This window comes from Meles meles, chromosome X (genome assembly GCF_922984935.1).
Source record: "Meles meles chromosome X, mMelMel3.1 paternal haplotype, whole genome shotgun sequence".
NCBI classification, from domain to species: Eukaryota; Metazoa; Chordata; class Mammalia; order Carnivora; family Mustelidae; genus Meles; species Meles meles.
This window is the reverse complement of record NC_060087.1, coordinates 130386491-130403190: the sequence shown is the minus strand read 5'-3', so window position 1 is coordinate 130403190 and position 16700 is coordinate 130386491. Positions and strand designations below refer to the sequence as shown.

Genomic DNA, 16700 nt, shown 5'->3' with positions numbered 1-16700 from the left:
CCCCAGGCCACAGCAAGCGTGGTGTGGTCAGGGAGTGGAGGTGGAGCTGATGCGGGCAGATCAGCAGGAGGCAGCGAGCCAAGGAGCTGGAAGACAGTGACGCCAATGCTTGGCTGATGCACAGGAGACAGAGATGGCGAGAGAAGCAGCAGGAGGAGGGGCATCCCATCACCCCACAAGGAGAGGGCGTGCTCTGCCTCCAAGATGAGAAGACTAATTCAGAGAAAATTTTCTGGAATTGCCACCCTGCTTGATTTTCCATGTCGTACACGCCTCTTTTCTCAAGCAGGCTTTGGTGTCTTTGCCCTCGCAGCTACCTCCTTGCCAAATGGCCTCAAGCCCCAGCCCAGGCAGCATCTCCCAGGGGAGCCCTCAAGTCCCACAGCTCCTTGGCTGAGGAACACAGCCTGGTCCCAGTCTCAGCTGAACTGCAAGAAAAACGTCTGCATTGCCCACTAGCCTGGAAGGAAAGGGGACCATAGGGAGGCAGAAGGCGTAGAGAGACAGAGCCCACCTCGGGCAGACAGCATAGCATGTGCCCCCCCCCCCCCCGGAGCCTTGCCAGCCTGCCCCAAGACTGAAATGTCCTGTTCCGCCTCTGCCCCCCGTACAGCTGGGACAGGCTGGCTTCTTCCAGACGACCGGGCGAACACCAACAAGGGGGCAAGGCTGTTGAGCCTGTGAACATATGCAGCCCGGCCCTTGGTCCCACCGCCCCACCCCAGCCCTGGGGACTGTGGCCTGGGATCTTTGTGCCAAGGGCTTGTGTGAAAGAAGACAGAAAGCTGAGCAAGTGGGCGGCTGGGGACTGGGGGAGTGCTGGACGCCGGGCAGAGACCGCCTAGGTAAACTGGCAGGGAAGAGGAACAAAACGCCCTTAACTTCACACATGAAGGAGCCACAGCCAAAGGACACAGGTGCTGGGGCTTGTCTGAATGTGTGGGTGCTGGGTGCTGGGTGCCGGCCACGGAGAGCAAGCACGAGCGGGCACGCCAGAGACAGAAGAGCAGGGGCAGGACTTCTTCCCCAGAGTGAGTTTTGACGATCTGTACCCAGAGGGCTGAGAGGGAGCTGAGAGGGAGTACCAGCTTTCTGTGCGCCCCATCCCTGGCCAGCAGGAGTCACATGCAGTTCTGTCTTTTGGAACCCGAGCCCACAGCTCAGGTCTGGGTTGATCCTTTAACTGTAACTCAGGGCTTGACTGAGGAAGCAGTGGGTTAGGACAAGAGGGTCGCCCATATAGTCAGGCGAGTGATCAAATACGGATGTGGCCAGTGACATCTACTCGAAGGTATCAAGGCCAACTTCAGGCCACGTTTGAGTAAAATTCTCTCTGAGAACTTTCATGGGGCTTCAAAGCAGGGAGCCCTAACAGAGGGACAGCCCAAGAATCACTTCAGCAAAAATGTAAGTGCTCTCCTCTGGTCCTGAGGGAAGAGGTAAAATGATGAAAAGTCCCCTGTCTCTCAGCAACTTGTTCCTAAGATGGGCAAAGCCAGCCAGTTCTGATCATTCCCTTGGGCACTGTTAGGCGGTCTCACAGAAGACAGCTGGCCTGGCTGGAAGGAGACTCCTTTCTCCCATGGAACCTTGGCTCCCCATCACTGGGTGAGAGAAAGGCCTGGACAAAGAGAGGAATGGAGTGAGACCACAGGCAGGATATAGTATGGGGTGTGAAGGGGCCAGGGATGCCAAAAGTCAGGGAGTTTGACCCCACCCCCACCCCCCACTGGGTGTGACCCTCACCCAATCCTTTCTGAAGGTACTTGGCCTAATGTCTAAGTTTAGACCCAGGCCAACACTCGGGCAGCCAATAGCTGGAATGCTCAAATGTTTTATGAAGCAGCCGCCCGTGGCCAGGTCTCACGATGGAGGACATCCTGATTCCCAGTCTCGGCGTCTGGCCAGACGACGGTATACAGACCGCTTGCTTGCCTCCAGCAGGGGTGGGGCAGGCCCTGTGCTGCCGCTCCAAAGATTCCCAGCCGCCCTCCAGGAGTAGGGGGCCCTTCGGAGGCCTGCCAGAGCGTGGCTGGGTTGTGTCGGAGCTCCCCACCACCCAGCCTGCTGCCGAGCAGGGTACCCAGGGACTCCTGCACGGAGGCTCATAGGGCAGGAGGAAGGAAGCGCACCACGTGGAAGAAAGAGCCGGAGGGGACTTGGATCACAGAGGCAAAGATGCAATGTGGCCAAAGAATGTGTGTGTGTTGCGAGGCGAGTATTTGTAAATGCGCTTTACAGGTAAATGACTTCTACATGAAAGTCTGGAATTTCACCTTCCCGCAGCCCACCCCCAACATCCCAGAATCTAGACTTCTCGGCGTCAGTGCTGCAGGGCCCTGGGAGGCAGCTGTCTGAGGGTCTGAGGGAGGCCACCTCTCTCCAGAGACAATGGAGAATTCTAGACCCAAAGGGGCAAAGGGAGCCCATGGCTGCCTGTTCCTCTTGCGGGCCTGGGATTTCTCCTGGCTCTCCTGTGCCCATTTCCTAGTTGTCTACAGGCTGGGTACAAGTGACTGCTTGGGGTGACAGAGGCACTTCGGACGTGGCTTAGCCTCAAGGGCCAGCAAGGGCTTCTGGGCAGGGCCCTCTGACATGCGCTGTGGAGGCCAGGGGCCTGGGCCGGGCCAAAATGGCGGGGATAGCAGAGCCCATGAGGTCTCGCCCCAAACACAACCCCTCGCCACAGCCTCCCGTGTGGATCATTCCCATTGTTCCCAGGGCCTCCACCTCCCCTGCCGCCGCGTGCGAAGGGGCCCAGCAGAACGGCGCGAGTCCTCCTTCAGGACCTGAGCAGGCGCCATCCTCCACTCCCTGCTCCCTCGTAGCCTGGGAACCAAGCCGGTCCTAAGCCTATCACAGCGGGGCACAGACGCTGTCCCAGTCCGCACACAGCCACAGGGGCCGAGAGGGACTAGCAGTCCTGGAGCCCAGCCCCAGCTCAACCGACGCCCCCTCCCTGTACCCTCACTGCTGCCACCTCGTCAGCCTTTGCCAGAGAAAGTCCCCCCCCCACTGGCCCCTAACATTGGCCAAAGAATTCCCTTTGTCCTAGTTACAGGTGAGTAAAGCTCCAGAGGAAGAGACGTCCCCAGCTCCCTGTCCTCACCCAACACCACCTCCCACCGCAGCAGAGCTCCAACAGGCCTCCTCCCCGCGCTGTTCTCGCCCCTTCCGGTCCCGCCCAGACCCAGGCTTCTGCACTCCACCTTCCCATTATCAATGTCCCCATTTTTGATAAGAATATGGACACTCAGAGAGGAGAAAGCATTTGCCCAAGGCCACATTTCCATTTATTCAACAACCATTTATGGAAAGTTGGCGGCCGGGCTGGATGCTAGGCAGACAGACAGCCAGCCAGCCAGTCAGGAACCTGCAGCTGCCCTTCTAGAGCATTGCCAGAATGCTGCATTTCCCCCCCAAGGAAGTGCCCGTGGCTCAGGCCTTCCCAAAAGAATGAAAGAATGAGTAGGAACTTAGCAGGCAGAAGTAGTGAGACAAATCCTGGGGCTTTGTTTTTTTTAGTCTAAACCGGGCACAGCCTGATGTAAGCCTTTTCACCCTTTCTCGTGATTGGAACCCCTTGCAACATCAAGCTCTCTGGAAAACTGACCTAGTCATTTAAAAGTAGTGTGCGGAGCCAATGATCACAGGAACCAGATGAAGGGGTCCAAGGCCGGGACCATCCGTGACAACCTGAGGCAACATGGGACCTGCCCACCACTGGCCCCAGAGGCCACGTCTCCTCTCTGACCCAGGACATGGCCACCGGGCCCCAGAGCCACCTCTACCATCACCACCAAAGGCTCCGCTTCTTGGCTCTCCCTTGAAGTGGGAAGTGAGCATGCCTCCCATGGGAAAAACCTAGGTGGCGCTCCCGAAAGTGACCTCTGGGTCCCTCTAGAATCCAAAACTCCTGGGACATGTGCTTAAGCTGTAGGTTCCTGCCTCCCCACATTAAGAGTTTGACAATGGGCCTCTTAACTTTTCGTTTTTCAGACCCTTCTCCGCCCAGACCTGTCCCTCCTGCTTTCCTACCCCTCCACCTTCTCGTTCTCTCAGTCACTGCTGTGCCCCAGCGCGCAGCACAGGCAAGTAATCAGCAAACACCAAATGAGTCTTTAGCGAGTTCCCTTCTATGCCTCAGTTTCCCTTTTGGAAAAAAGACCTGACACTAACCCTGCCCACTTCCTGAGCCCTCCATGGCCACTCCTCGACGAACGTTACCATCACACAAGTGTCCCTAAAGAAAATCGTCAGAAGAGTTCAAGAGAGGGAATCCACATGAGGCTTTGACGGAGTTCTTGGTACCATTCTCACAAATTTTCTGTGAGTTAAATCAATCCAGGATAAACAGTTAAAAATGAAAACAGCAAACATTAAAAAAAAGCCAATCACATTTTAGTAGGCATCCAGAAATGATCTAAGAATTCAGTGTTTTGTGGCAAATAATTAAACTGTGGGTACACACTATACACATCATTGGGACAGACTAGCAGTGATTTTTAAACCCTTTTTTCTTTAGGTGGGGAGCCCACATTCCTCCCAGCCTGGCCCCAACCTCCCCCCTAGGGGACACCGTGGTCTTGGCTCATCTGTGCGTCAGCCTCCCTTCTGCAGCAGTGACAAAACCGAGGCCTCCCCAGAGGTTGTGTGATCTGCTCAGGTTTGTCCAACTGGATCGTGGCTGAACTGGGGTTCGAACCCAGACCGGCCTCTGAGCTGCTCTCTCACCACTAGGCTGTAGAGGCGCCTCCCTCTTCCAGCACACACTCTACCACCATTCACCTCGGCTTCCTGAGCTCCCGCCAGCTCAGTGACTCTCAGAAGCAAGGGTAGATGCCTACTTCCCCCCGGTGCAGTGCCCTTGTCCTGCCCCCGGTTCCCTGCAGGCCAGTGGAAATGAATGCGGAGGCCCTGGTGATGTCCAAAAGTCTGGGCCACCACGTGGGCTGCTCTTCAGAGCTCCGAAGCTCTGAAGCTCTCCTCTTCTCCAGCCATGGTCCCAGCCCATCCCCGGAGGGCCTGGCTGGGAGGGGGGGGGCAGCCTCGGGGCTCCGCAAGCAGAAAGCAAGCCGGTGCTAGGCATGGGCCGTGGCTTGAAGCAAGATCCAGACGGAAGGGATCAGTCACCGGGGGAGGCCGAGTGTGGAAGGAAGGAGGCAGGCTTCCAGCTTCCAGAGGACACCGAGCCAGATTTCGGACTTTTCTTGGCATGAGACTGAGGACGGTTCAGGGACCAGGGCTGCTAGATGCTGGGAGGATACAGGGGCACTAGGTGGAAACACAAGGGGTGCCAGGCATGCTGAGGGAGGCTGAGGTGAAACACGGCCCACCCCTGAGCTCACTGCCCTCGGGCGGGGACTGTCTGAGATCTGGACTCTAACGGAGGAGGTAGTGAGGCAGACGCTTTCCATGCCGGCAGCAGCTCCCTACTGAGTTGCTGTCCATCTTTCAAGCCAGACTGTCACTCCTTGGGGCAAGGCCGCCATCTGATTTCTCTCCAGGCTGCCACTGCCCAGCTCTGGGTAGAACATACAGGGGCTTGGGAAGAACTTGCCTTTGGTTTTTCAGGAATAAGAGGGAGGCTAGACTCGTGCAGCCTCAAAGGATATGGAGACCTTGACCTCGCAGCTGCTGAGTTCCTCACCTTGTTTCCAAGCCCTCCTTCTCCAAGAAGCCTTCCTGACCCTCCGAGTCAGAGTAGCTCCTCTGTTCTGGCTCTGAAGCCCCTTGTGTTTATACCACTCAGAGCTGCAGCACCCAGAATGGTGTCACTGAGCTGGGAATAGCCAAAGGTTGGAAATGAACAGATCTCGAGCACCCGCTGAGTGCTGCCCTGGGTACCTTCCGCCAGCTTTCCACAGCTACGTGTAGAGCCCCCAGGCAGGCCGGAGCATCTGCAGTCCAGGCCAGGAAGGCACAAGGGCCGGAGCCCATAACTGGTGGAAGGAGGGGGTAGGGCAAGTGAGGTGGATCTGCTCCTCCCATCTGGGATGGCCCAGGGGTAATGAGTCAAACAGCACAGGCACCAAGGCCAGCCAGCAAGCTGGCCTCTGGTCTGTGCATCTGTGTCCTGGCGAGATGCCTCTAAGTGGCAAGCAGGGCCTCTGAGCCGGCCCCTGGGCTGCCCCTGATTTTTCAGATGGGGCAGTGGAGGCCTTGGGAAGGTAGGACCATCCCCTTCTTCCCCTTCCGCCCAGACTGGCCCTGCAGCATTGTGTGAGCTGGTGAGGAGGGAGTGGGAACCCAGAGCCCTTCCCCGCTGCCCAGGCTAATCAACCAGCCCATGGGACCCTGCTTCCTGTCCCCAGCCAGGTACCGTGACCAGAAAGCTAAAGGGCCGTGAGACTGAAGCGACAGTGGGTCCAGGTGCTGGAGGCCTCCGCCACTGCGGAGTCGGGTGGGAGGGGCTCTCTCAGGGTTCACAGCCTTGGATGCTAAGATGCACAGCCTTCCACGATGTCCAAGCAAAGGGCAAACGGCTCAGGGAGAACACGATTCCTACCACACCTCAGATGTTCCAGAGCCCATTCCCAGTCACACTGAACTCCTCTGAGCCCCACGAGGCCTGGGTGGGAGGAGGCCTGATGTGTTCCTTCCTCAGACTCACGGAGCTGCCCAGGTGCCCCCAGCTGAGAAGTGGCAGGTATCACTCTGCCTTTCCAAAGAGGACAAGGCTCTTGGCTCCCCTGCCCACTCCGAACAATTCGGCCACAGAGCCTGTTGATAACACCCGGTGACACTTGATTCGGCGCCTTCTGTCTGGGACAGCTACCTTCCTGGGAGGCTTCCAGGAGGCTGACCTGCGGCGAACGCATCCTCATCACAAGCAACCCCACAGCCCCCTGTTCTGGGCTTCGCGGTGAGCCAGCCTCCGGCTCTCAGTGTTCTCACCTATGAAATGGACATTTTAACTAGCTGATCTGAAATGTCCTGATTCTTTCGCCTGCAAATCAACTCCCAGAGCACCCTGGCCCAGGTCATTCAGTAACAATCAATCCCTCTTTTCCAGAAAGGGTAAGGAGGCCAGACTTCTTTGCCTCTCTAGGGTAGTATCTTTGCTTACAGTGAAAAACCAGAAAAGCAAGTGCCTTGCCTCCCTGGTGGAAGCCCAGAAGGACTGTGTAGAGCGGGTGAGGATTATGGAAGGGGAAACTGAGGCTCTGAGCTGTTCCTGCCACCTGGCTGGCCATGGGCCAGGCGCCCCCCCCCCCCCCCCCCCCGCCTCTCCACCGGGCCGCGCCAATGGCGACTCGACAGCCCTACCTGGCACAGGTGCCCGGCTCGCGGGGCGGGCAGAGGATCGGGCGGGCAGGAGGCGCGGGCTCCGTCAGGTGGACAGCGCCCAGCCGGGCCGGGCCGGGCCGGGCCGGGGCGGCTGGTGCGGGGCAGCGGGCGGCGGGTGCAGCGGAGAGCGCGCAGGGCAGCGAGAAGCCGCGGACTGGGCTCCACCCGCAGGAGAACAAACAGGTTTTCACCGGCGCCCAGTGCCTCGCCCCTCGCCCCTCCCCTCGGCCGGCCCCCTTCCCCTGCCCTCTCTTGGGGTAGGTAGATGCGCCTGGCACATTCCGCACATTCTCCCGCCAGTGTCCTCGGTCGGCCCGCCCCTTCCCAGCCCCGCCCGGCGGGGCTGCTGGAGAAATCAAGGCCGGCACTCCCCACGCGGAGCCCTGAGCAAGCTCCAGAAGGCTCTGCCACGGCGGAAAACTTACAGGCAAATTCCTTCGGGCTTGCGGCCCCAGGCCAGGAGGTCTCCGCCACACGAAGGGCCACGGCGGAAAACTTACAGGCAAATTCCTTCGGGCTTGCGGCCCCAGGCCAGGAGGTCTCCGCCACACGAAGGGCCCCGGCGGCCTATTACGCCCTTGCCGGCACCCGTCGGGATCCGGCCCCCACTAGGGCCAATGACTTCCACAGACGCTGCGGGTTAATGCTGTTGAGAACTGCTGTTCCTAGATCCATTTTACAGATGAAAATCCCAGACAGGGTCGGGCAGGGGGGGTCGGGGGCCCAGAGGCTGAGGTCATACAGGAAGTCCCAGAGGCTGGGAAGGAGAAGAGTGAGGGAGCTGGGCTCACCGACCGCACCAGGGAAGTTCTCAGCCCGGAAAGCCATGCTTAGAGCACCCAGTCAGCAAGCAGGGCCACCTCACAGGCGACACTTCCAGACCCCTAGGGTCAGTGCAGTTTGAGAAGTGCCATTCATTCATACCCTTTGGGCGCTTGTGTCATTGAATCATGCTTACCCAATACTTGCTAAGTGCAAGGCACGGGGCTAGGGGCTAGGAAGGAGAAAGCATCAAAAGAAGCCCCAGCCCTACCTATGGGTGCAGGCAATGCCTCCGATGCGAGTTAAATCAGTCCAATAGAGTTGGCCAAAGTTGGCCTATCAGGCTGACAGGCTCAAGGCTAGGTCCCAAGTGGCCTCCAATCCATAAACTCCCATGCACACCCACTGCCGCCACGTAGTCCTGATGCCTGCCACTCTTCATGGCTTCCCATTGCTCCCAGGATAAAAGCCCAACTGCAACAAGGAGATGTGGTGCAGATCCAGCCACACTCCCTTCCTTCTGCCTTTTGAATAGATCGCAAGTCCTAGCCCCTGGGGGCATTTGCTCCTGGCACCCAGACTAACTAGAATGTTCTTTGTCCCCTTGTCTTGGTCATTCTCCAAGCCTTCACTCAAGTGGCTGTAGCTCCTTTTCTGACTGCATGGGCCACCCAGACAAGTAGATTGCTTCCTTCCCCCAGTTTCCTCTGCTGACATTGATCTCGCATAGTGGACATCACCCTTTATTGTTCTAGATGGTGAGCTCCAGGAGGGCAGCGCCCCATGTGAGTCATCACTGGGGCACGGAGACAAGCACAAGGGGTTGGAGAGGAACTGCAGAAGGAGGGGATTGAAGGGTGATTGAAACTCTGAAGTATTCTCATTTCCTCTTCCTGGGTTTTGTCAGGTGGGGAGGAGATGACCCTGTGTCTGTGTGACGATGGGTGTGGGGGTGGTGATGGGGGAATTATATATAAAGTCACTTTGGTTCATCTGTCTCTTGCCAGTCAACATTTTTCTGCTTCCAGTCTGGTGCCCAGCATCTAACGCCTTCCCATCCCCCACCTTGGGCTGCTGGTGGCCGTGGATTTGGCTTGGCATCGTAACTCCTAAATATACCCACTGTATGACCTAAGGTGTGTCACATCCTCTTCCTGGGCCCCCTTCCCTTTCAAAACCCCTAGCTTAAAGATGTAGGATGTGGAGGGCCCAGTGATGGGTAGATGGAAGGGTGAAGAAGAGGGTGGCCCTTGCCTCCCAAGGCCACCAGTGGGAAAGGGCAAGTTTGGCCCAGAGCCTGAAGTGTGGGTGGGCCAGCTAGAGAGCACCAGCTAGAGTGGGGTCCAAGGACAGCAATGGCCACTCGATGAGGGCTGTCCTGGGTTGGGCTGCCCTGGGGCCTTGAGCTCTTCCCATGTCCCAGGTGACTCAGCCCTCGCCCCGGCCAGATATGCCACAACAGCACCAGCCTAAGAGACCAGCCTTTCCTCAACTCCTCCCTCCCTCCCAGGCTGCCAGGCCCTGCAGCTGATCTCACCAAAAACGGGTTTGACTCGAATGGTAACTGCCTTGCCCTACCCTGCCCTGCCTTGCCCACCTGTTCACTGCCCCACCAGAACCCCCCCCCCCACTCCTGCCAGGGCCACCCCCAGCCACCTCAGCCAGGCTTCAAGGCCAGGCCAACCTCATCAGTCTCTTCTTTGACTCATTGTCCTCACAGATCTGGGCCCAGACACACCAAGTGCTTTCACACCACTGTACAAGATGTGTTCTTTATAGTGACCTTCTACCTACTCATAGTCACAACATTGGCTTCTTTATGAACTTCACCTTGGCCTACAACTTGAGGGCCAAGACCCCGTGGCTGTTGGTTGCCTCCAGACTGGGCTCTGCCTCTGCCGGGCCTGCAAGGCAGAGGCAGGAGAGGGCACGTGACAACCCCTCCGAAGCAGGGGGGGGGGTCACAGCCCATGAGCAGGCAAGAAGACAGATTCTCTAGGAGACTAGGTTGAAGGGGAGTAGGGGTATAAGTGGCTGTGTGGAAGGAACTGGCCAGCAGCGCTCCTAAGCGCTAGGGAGGCTCCAGGGCCGGGAAAAAACTCCGGCAAGCCAGTGTAGCCAAAGAGTTCCCAGGCTCAGGAAGGGGGCTGATGGGTGGGGCTCTGAAAGCTGTCAGGCCCCAAAGCCAATCCCCCAGCACAGCATCCTCATATTGGAGGGGACTGGAGACGGAGCCCTGCCCCAGACCCTGCCCAGACAGGGATGGCATCTAGCTGAGGCCACACGGGCAGTCTGAAACCAAGCTAGGACTAAAGCCAGGTCCCCAGTTCCTCTGGATGGAGCCCCTGTCCAGCTAAGTCACTCAGGTTCACGTGTGGGGAGGCCTGGGCTCCTGTTTGCACCCTAATTCCCTTCTTCCCTCCGTCCTTCCAGGGCTCACCCTGCTGCCTCATCTTCCTAAGCTCTTCAACCAGTTCCCACTTGCTGGGTGACTCTGCCAGCTCCAAGCAGGGTGGGTCACCTGGGGGCAGGGGTCCCCAGGCATGGCTGCACTCACAGTGGCCCCTACGGAGCTCTGAACCTGCAGGGCCAGACCTCCGAATCTGTAACCAGCTCTCCAGGTTCCTGGGAGACCCCGCCTGTCCAGTCTTGCCTCTGAGGGGCCCCCACCCTGCCCTCAGCCTGTATTCCCAGCTATAGGGCTGGTCCCCTTCCCTGGCACAGATGCAGATTCTCACTCACCAAGTGTCCCCTTTGGGCCTCCTGCTCCCCACCACACTGCCACACCCTCCACCCACTTAGAGACCAGTCAGACCCAGTCCTGTCTTGGAGCAGCTCCCAGTCTGATGGGAAAGGCAGACCAGTTCAGTTCCAAGGGGAGGAATCCATGCCTTGGGATTTCTTGCTCTGTGGACAGTGGCCCTCCTGGGAGCAGGGAGGTCAGGTCATGCAGGTCAGGACCAACTTGACATCTCCCACCCCTAAAGGCTGGACTGTCCACTGCTTTTGACTAAGTCCAAGAAACACTCTGCCATCAGTTTTGGCCTATGTGACCTGATACCCCAGAACTCAGACTGCTTCTCATCTCTGGCTCTGAAGCAGCCCCAGGCCAGGCCCCCAGAGCACGAGTGCACAGGCTGAGCCAAGGCCTCGGTGGCAGATAATCCTCGCATGCCCTGAAGAATGGCTTTTGCTGCTTTAAGAATCATCCACAGATCGGAAAAAGAATGTTCTAATTGGAAAACCTCCCCGCCATGGTTTTCCGGAGTTTTAGTACAGTTGGCCGGCAAGGAGGCTCCTGGGATGAGGAGGAAGGGAAGTCATGAGGAGGAGACGGTGGGCTCCCTGCCCAGTGCCCCTTTTTCCCCAAGCTCAGCTACTCTGGGCAAGGGGCCATGCTGAGGGTCCCAGTGACAGGGGAATTTGGAGGCTGTCCGACTCTGCTGAGAGCCCCTCCCCCAAGGCAGTCCCAAGCCCTGCCCCTTAGAGGCCCTGCTAATGCCCCAGAAGCAGCCCAGACTCTCAGGACCCACTCAAAAGACTGATTTCCACTGCACTGTGAGCACTGGCCCAGAAGAAAAACGGCGTGGAAGCTACCACCTGCTCAAAAAACAGGAAGGCCAGACTCGGTGTTGGGGTGTGTGGAGAGCCTCTGACATGACTGGTGTTCTGGGCTGGAACCTGGTGCGGCGGGGCGGGGGGTGGGGAGCGGGCTGCAAGGGAAAACTGACCTCTGAACAGATCTGTGTGGCAGGGATGGGAGCTCTCACTCGGGGACCCTGCTAAGCCTGGCCAGGTTAAACCACTGGCCAGTAGAGCTGAGGCCCCAGCAACCTGAGGGTCTGTCCATCTCCAAGAGTTTCTGATTTGTTCTTTTTGGTTAAGCATTCCCTCGCACTTGGGAAATGCCTACCTGGAAAGGGGAAATGCAGGGGATTCTTGAAACTCTTTTACACAGGAGAGCCAGGTTACTGTGACTCACGTCTTTCAGGATGTATGCTTTCCTATTAGTCTTTTCTGGAAACCTCCCCGAGTGCTTAGCTGCCTTGATCTCCTCAAGAGAAATAGTCTTTGAGACATTGGATGGAAGAGTTCAGAGGCTGCCTGAGCAGGGTCAAGGAGTGGCTGGCTAAAGCCCTCTTTGGTGGAAACTCACATCTCAGCATAGCAAGAAGGGTCTAGCTCTCATCACAAGGGATCGGAAAAGCCAGGACGTGAGGCATACTTGTCTCCTGTCCATTCCACTTGGCCCCAGAAACCTGTACCTGTACCTTGACCAAATGGCTCTAGGCTCCCTGGCATCATGTCCCTTCCCTTCCCTTCCTTCCCAACCTGCCCAATGGTGACTTTGTGGACTGCAGTTCCTTAAGCAGCACATTTCTCTAGAGCTTCACTGGCCATTACAGTGGCCACTGACTGTATGAGGCTATTTAAATGTAATTGATCACAATGAAATGAAATTCGAAATCCAGCTCCTCAGTCATAGTTGCCGTATTTCAAGCACTCCATAAGCACATGCGGCCAGCTGCTCCTTTACAGACAGAACTTTCTGGATTGGACGGTGCCACTCTAGCTGCTCCACTTCTCCTTAGAAGGAACCTCTCCACTTCCTCCTTAATTGGAACATGTCTCCCTGCATCCCCACCCTATAGATGCTCTTCCTTCTCCCACACCCCATCTACCTCTAGACAGACTAGTCTGCCCTGGGATGAAAAATTCTCCTTCACAGGTCAGGCCAGCTGGCTAACACATCATCCAACATTCGCGCAGCTCTTCCTACCTGGCTCATCCTGCTTTTCCACTGAGATCACGTGGATGCGAGAAAGGGACTGGGAGGTGGACTTCGGCACCTGTGCCTGTGGACCACTCATCACCACCTTTCAGGCTTCCCAGTTCTTTGACCTTGACATCTCTGAAGATCTTGTCAATTCCACTCAGCCTCCTCTTCCAGCAGGCACAGCCTGTATCCTGTCACCTCTGGAAGCGTCCACTTTCTGACCCCTACCTCCTCTCTTTCTAACAGGCTTGTTCATACACTTTTGAGGAAAGATAGTGACTGTCTTTCCAGATCACAGGGAACTTCCCATCTGTTTGCTCTTCTACTTTTCCCCCATCCATTACCTTTTCCTCTGCTTACTTCTCTCCATATACAGCTTGGAGACAATGGCCCATCACTTGGACAACTCTCTTGTCAACATCTGAATATCCTTTATTGTACTGTCCCTCCGCCACCTCTACTTGACATGGCATCAAATCTGGACAAATGTAAACATCTGCTTTCTTCATACCTTCCCCAAGGCAATCAGAGTGCTAGCAAGGTCACACAACTATGCAGAATAGTATCGTTATAAGTTTCTGGATCTTACCCATCTCACATTCACAAGGACTACCCTCTTTGTAATTATCCCTTTTCTCTTTTGTATCATTTGGAGCATTCCCATCAACATTAAAAAATAAAAGAAGAATCTTACTTAAACCTACTCCCATCTCCGGTTCGTGTCCCTTTTCTCTGCTTCTTTGCAGAGCAAAACTCTGTGAAACAGGTGTCTAGGCTCACTATCTCTACTTCTCCCACTGTCTCATAAACCCATTTCCATTTAAGATTTCAACCCTAACACTCTCTTAAAATGTTGTCAAGGTTACAAATGATCTCCATGTTGCCAAACCCAGTGCTCACATCTCTGCCCTTGATTATTAACCTTTTAACCATGGTTGATCGCGCCTTCATTCTGCAAAAAAACATGCTGCTCTTGGCCTCCCTGACACTCTACTTATCTGGAGGTATTGAAGGTTATGAGCACAGCCTCTGGAACTAGACTGTCTAGGTACAAATCCTGGCTGTGCCAACTAATAGCAGTGTAACCTTGGGCAAATTATTTGCCCTCTCTGGTTTCTATTTCTAACCTGTACAGTAGAGGTGAGAATGCCAGCATCTGCCTCCTGGGGTTGTAAAGGTTACATGGAAAGTACTAAAAATAGAGCTTCTTACATGGAGAGATGCTCAATGAAATCACCCTATGGCTGTGGGTGGGGTTTAGGAAGGCTCCCATGCCACATAAAACTTTTATTAAATAAATGTGTATGATTCCTTCTTGTTAATCTGTGTCAGTCTAATTTTTAGATCCAACCAAAGACCCTAAGAGGAAACCTTTTTCCTCCCTTTCAATGTCTAAAGGTTGACTCAGACTAAACATGTTCCAAGATTTATTTATTTATTTGACACAGAGACAGCACATGTATGCGCACAAGCAGGGGGAGGGGCAGAGGCAGAGGGAGAAGCAGGCTCCCTGCTGAGCAGGGAGCCCAATTTGGAGCTTGATCCCAGGACCCTGGGGTCACGACCTGAGCCAAAGACAGATGCTCAACAGACTGAACCAGCCAGGCATCTCCCAAACTAAACATGTTCAAACAAATCTCCATGCCCTCCAAATCTCTCTTCTCCAAGTCTTCCTCCTCTTCTTCAGTTGCATCTCCCAGATGTGCAGGTCAAAGGTCTAGGTGGTTAACTTGATTTTTCCTCCTTCCCTCGTCTCCACATCCAACCAATCAGCAAGTCCTGATTGCAGCTCTACCTTGAAAATATACCCAGATCCTGCGTATGTCTGCCCACTTCTACCGCCACCACCATGTTAGGCTAAGCCAGCGTTCTCACTCACCTCCTCCATGTCTCTCGGCTTCCACCCTTGCCCTGGGGCATCTATTCGCCACAAGTCACCCAGAGCCATGTCCCTGTATGCTCTCACTCCGAGTGATAAGGTAACTCCATTCCCCCAGCTGTCCCAGCTGGAAACTGGGGTGCCATTTGGGAATTCTCTTTCCTTCTGCCACTCCAAGACCAGTTAAGTGTCTCTTCCTGGACTGCCCTTCTGCCCCAGCACTCAGTAGTCTGTAAAGTCACTGTCTCCTCTCTCTTTCCTTTCTTCTTCCTGGTTGTGGTAGGAAACACATCTCATGCTTGCCCACTCACCCAAGCACTTGGTATAGTGCCCGAGTGGGCACATAAGATATATTTGCCAAATGAATGTAGGAAGGGATAAAGGTTAATTTCAAATGCAGTGTATGATCAGGGTGGGATTTCATATCAGTGGATTAAAAGTGTATCATTCGATAGATGATGTTGGAATAACCAGCCATGTGGAAAAACAGGCTGGATTTCCTATCTTGCACGCCACACTGAAATAAACTCCAGATGGCTCAGAAATTTAATGTAAAAAAATTGAAACCATAAAAGTACTAGAAGGAATCCTGGGGTGTGGATGGCCTTTCTAAGTATGTCATGAAAACCAGAAATCATAAAAGAAAAGAGAGAGAAATCGAGAACTTCTGTATGGCAAAACTCGCTAGAACTGTCATTAGGCAAATGAGAAATGAGGAAGTTATTTGCTATTTGCACCACATATGACAGAGAAAGTCTTAAGCTTCCTAAACTAAAAAGGGCTCCTTTCAAAGCAAGCAATAGGAAAACAGGGGACAAAGAAGGGAGCAAACAATTCACAAAAGAAGTTCATTAACATATGAAGGAAATGCAAATGCAGTCAGAAATTCCAATCCCTCCCTCAGATATGGAAAAGTGAAAATGGGGTATGGGAAAATGGTCCCTCTCGGGCCCCAGAGGCCCTAAGGATGAGAGTATTCGTTGTTGGAAGAATCTAGAAATATATAACAAAATGAACAATGAAGACTCCCTTTGACTCAGCAACACTAACCTTCAAAAACTCCTTTTATTATCCGGTATATATAATAGCATATATATATGTGCGTATACGTACATATGTATAATACTGCTCTGAACATATGTACGTGTGTGTGCATATGTATATGTAAATTATATAAAACATGTTGCTGATAAACATCTACCCACTAGCCAGCATCATATCTATGCCTTCTGGCCTTCTGCCTTCAGTCCTCATACTCAGGATGACCTGTCCTGGCTTGGGACGAAAGGCCAACTTCTACGCTTGTGCTCTTAATCCCGTCTCCTGCCATCTACTCAGGAACATCCCACTAACATTTCACTCTTTCTCTTGAATCATCAATTATTTCCTCTTGGCTGGACCATTCTGATCAGCGTGCAAATATGCTATAATTTTTCCCACCATACAGAAGTTTTTTCTTGATCACATTTTTCTCTTTAGCTAGTCGCCATTTATTGCCCGTACCCCCTGCTTCCCACACTCCCTGTTTCTGATCCCCTTCTATCTCATTTGCAGCACTCAACAGAGATGGCTCTTGCTAATGTTACCAGTAATTTCCATGTTGCAGAATTCAATGGTTTTCAGTTCTCCTTTTACCAGACATGTCAGCAGCATTTGACATAAGAAACACTCCTTCTGGAAACACTTGCTCTTGGATTCTAGGACACCTTACTCTTCTGGTTTCCCTTCAACTTCACTGGCTCCTTTTAGTTTCCTTTGACGTCTTCTCACTGCACCTACCTTGTCAAACTTCGCTTTGGAGGGACCCAGAGCTCTCATGTCTTTATATACCATCTGAAGGCTGATAACTCCCACATTTACATCGCCAACTCGGGTTTTTCCTCTGAATTCCAGGTTCCTATATCATAAGACCTAGGCAATATCTCCTCTTAAATTTATCTTCAGCCGCATCTCACTCAATAGATCCAGAAATCTGGCCACTTCTCCCCATTC

The 16700-nt window shown here is 54.3% G+C and overlaps 1 protein-coding gene across 2 annotated transcripts in view; it reads right to left on the bottom strand.

Moving 5' to 3' along the window:
- The window catches only part of ZNF185 (zinc finger protein 185 with LIM domain), a 54107-nt gene extending 46721 nt beyond the window's left edge, over positions 1–7386 (bottom strand). For both annotated transcript variants that reach the window (XM_045996544.1, XM_045996545.1), the window contains exon 1: positions 7270–7386. The gene's annotated coding sequence lies outside the window, so the exon portion shown is untranslated. The remainder of the gene's footprint in view (positions 1–7269) is intronic.
- Between the last annotated feature and the right edge of the window lie 9314 nt (positions 7387–16700).